Source organism: Schistocerca piceifrons, chromosome X (genome assembly GCF_021461385.2).
Source record: "Schistocerca piceifrons isolate TAMUIC-IGC-003096 chromosome X, iqSchPice1.1, whole genome shotgun sequence".
NCBI lineage: Eukaryota > Metazoa > Arthropoda > Insecta > Orthoptera > Acrididae > Schistocerca > Schistocerca piceifrons.
The window spans coordinates 883,077,919-883,081,647 of NC_060149.1; the positions used below are offsets into that span (position 1 = coordinate 883,077,919).

General features: G+C 39.7%; 1 pseudogene; it reads left to right on the forward strand.

Moving 5' to 3' along the window:
- Window positions 1–304: 304 nt before the first annotated feature.
- Window positions 305–422, forward strand: LOC124724003 (annotated as a pseudogene).
- The last annotated feature ends 3,307 nt before the right edge of the window (window positions 423–3,729 follow it).

Genomic DNA, 3,729 nt, shown 5'->3' on the forward strand with positions numbered 1-3,729 from the left:
CAGAGCGCACCAGGTGGCCGACCCAGGTGGCCTCTATAAGCAGGCCTGTGAACTGTATGGACATGCGCACTCTGAAATTGCATGCATCATGAGTGAAGGTACTTTAGTACTCTCCACCATGACTGATGGCTTGCAGAGTACGTAGATGTAGACAAGATCACTGAAACTTTGGAAGAATGCTATCAGATGCATTAAAAACTTAGAGAGCTAAATGTACAGACTGTACCTTCCCAGTATCTCTACAAAACAATTATGTACTTAAAGAATAACCACACTTTTTGAATAAAGTCAAAGACATATATATGGCAACGGCCTTGCCGCAGTGGATACACCGGTTCCCGTCAGATCACCAAAGTTAAGCGCTGTCAGGTGTGGTCGGCACTTGGATGGGTGACCATCCCGGCTGCCATGTGCTGTTGCCATTTTTCAGGGTGCACTCAGCCTCGTGATGCCAACTGAGGAGCTACTCGACCGAATAGTAGTGGCTCCGGTCAAAGAAAACCATCAAAACGACCGGGAGAGCGGTGTGCTGACCACATTCTCCTCCTATCCGCATCCTCATTTGAGGATGACACAGCGGTCGGATGGTCCCGATGGGCCACTTGTGGCCTGAAGATGGAGTGCAAAGATATATATATATATATAGTTATGATACACAAAATAGACTTCTTGAAAATCTTGAAGTGAAACAGCTTAAATTAACTGAAAAGGGTCCCATAAATGTACATGATTGGTCTGAAGAACATTCTGGACAGTGAGTGGTTTGGCCATCCATATTGCCTGCCCTAAATTCCATCAAACATTTATGGGACATAATCGAGAGGTTGGTTTGTGCACAAAATCCTGCTCTGGAAACACTTACACAATTATGGGTGGTTGTAAAGGCAGCATAGCTCAATATTTCTGCAAGGGATTTCCAATGACTTGAAACTTCCTGGCAGATTGAAACTGTGTGGCACACCAAGACTCAAACTCAGGACCTTTGCCTTTTGCGGGCAAGAGCTCTACCATCTGAGATACCCAAACATGACTGATGATCCATCCTCACAACTTCACTTCTGCCAGTAACACGTCTCTTTCACAGGAGAGCTTCTGTGAAGCTTGGAAGGTACTAGAAGAGATACTGGCAGAAGTAAAGCTGTGAGGATGGGTCGTGAGTCATGCTTGGGTAGCTCAGATGGTAGAGCACTTGCCTGCGAAAGGCAAAGGTCCCGAGTTTGAGTCTTGGTCTGCCACACAGCTTTAATCTACCAGGAAGTTTCATATCAGTGCACACTCAGCTGCAGAGTGAAAATTTCATTCTGGTTCCAATGACTTGTTGAGTCCATGAAGGTGTCAAGTTGCCACACTACACCAGGCAAAAGGAAGGCCAACATGATATTAGGAGGTACGTTCAAATGTGTGTGAAATCTTATGGGACTTAACTGCTAAGTTCATCAGTCTCTAAGCTTATACACTACTTAACCTAAATTATCCTAAGGACAAACACACACACCCATGCCCGAGGGAGGACTCGAACCTCCGCCGGGACCAGCCGCACAGTCCATGACTGCAGCGCCGTAGACCGCTCGGCTAATCCCGTGCAGCTATTAGGAGGTATCCCATGGCTTTTATCACCTCAGGGTATTGGCACAACTGCAGTTTGATGATTAATGACTAATGTCTCTCATTTGTATTATTTAAAATCATACTTGACACTTACCAGGATTTTTAACAGATTTTGTTCATAGGTGACACCAGCGATACCTGTCATCGGTGCCAATTAGCCAGACAAAAATAAGCAAAGGTTAGTGTAGGTCTTACACTACAATAAAAATACAATGTCAATCATGAGGCTGTGCCTATTTATTTATTAATAATTTTTCAATCATGGTTCTATTTTTGAGATACAAATAACCAAATCATTTTATAATTTAAGCCTATTTCTCTTATTAGTTTTTATGTTCATTATTGAAGATAACACTAATGCACATAAATAGAAAGTGGCAAATAGCACTAGTAATTTCAGAGCTTCTCTTGCCAGCTGTGGATATTCTTCTTTTCTCTTCCATCCAGAAGACTTCAGACTTTTGCAAATTAAGTTCCATTTTAAGCATGCCATCAGCAACGAAATCTATAAGTGTTTCTTTCTTCTTTCACCTTCATGCTCAGATCATCCTGTTGTACTGAAATATCCAAAAAAAGGATGTAGTGTCCATCCTTCTAGACAGTAACTAAATAGTTTCTCTTCCAAATTATGCAAGCTCTGTGTCATGCAAGGGATATGAGAACCTACTACCATCCCCCGCTCCATTGCAATTTCTTCAACAATCTTTCAAAGTAAGGGCAAGACTCATCTTTTGTAAAGATGTTAATCAAAAATGATGTTTTGCAAGGTATCCATTTAATTTTATCCTTGACTGTTATAACATTTACTTCTCTCCCTTGGAAGCTCTTATTTTAACTATTTAGGTGGCTAAAAAGATCTGTGAGAAATGCTAGTTTTAGTAGCCAAACAGAGTCACAAAAAATTTGCATATCCAGATTTAGAACATCAGCAATTTAGCTTTTAGTTCCTGAACTCATGTCACTACCTTTCCTTTGGAAAGTCACCTGATTTCTGTGTGAGAAAGCAGATTTTGATGGAGCTAATCCATTTCTTGAAAATGATTCAAAACAGTCGAGTTTGCAATGCTTTACCTTTAAAAAAAGTTCACAACTTTGATCACCTCTCTAAGAACACCATTTAAATCAGAAGGCGAAACTGTGGCTACCAAAGCTTGTTGATGAATAAAGCAGTGTGGCCATGAAACATTTGGCATTATTAATTTTAATTTTGCAACAAGCCCACTTATTCTGTCAGTCAGAGCTTTAACACCATCACTACAAATGGCAGTACCTTTTGGCCAACCAGTCATGTACTTCTGAATGCTTTAAAAAAACATGTTGTACAAACACTGGCCAGTAGTGTTTGGTGAAAGTGCCTTGCAAAATGAAATGTCTGCCATGGTACTTTAACCTGCTTCAAAGTGCACATGTACCATAAATTGCACACAGTCTGAAACATTAGTAGATTCATCAAACTGTAAAACAAAATGTGGGCTCTTCTTTAATTTTTTTTTACTAATTGTTCTTGAATGTCACTGACCACATCGTTTATTGAGTGTTCAGTGATACTATCAGAAGTGTTATTCTTTTTTGCTTGTTTGCCTCCTACTTACTTAATATAATTCCAACCATATCCAGGCTGCTGGTAAACCAAGATTCTTGACATCTGTATGCAGCTTCCCTGCTTTATTGACATGGTATGCGACTCATAGCTAGGTAACTACGCTTTCTCATTGACACTGGATGCCCAAAATCAGATAAAAATATTCTTGAATCAGAAAAACAAATAAATAATCAATAACAGAATGTTATTTTAATCAACAAATGGCAGTACTATTTTATTACCTGAACCATAGTAATTTGGTGCTGGTTAAGTGTTTTCAGTTACATTTTGAAGAAATCCAGTGGTTTATCAGCTTTCTCAGAATGTTTAGTTGACAGGTGATGTGTATACTTTGATGGTTTCATCCTCTCACATGAAAATACTTCGTCACAAATTACACATTGAGGTGTAGTATTCATGACAGTAAAACCATATTTCAAATAACTGTCATCATGAAGTCTATTTTTTTTTTATTTTGATCTGTTTCCACCATTGTTGCTTGTACCAGATGTGGAGGGCTGCGCAGATCTTCTGAGAAA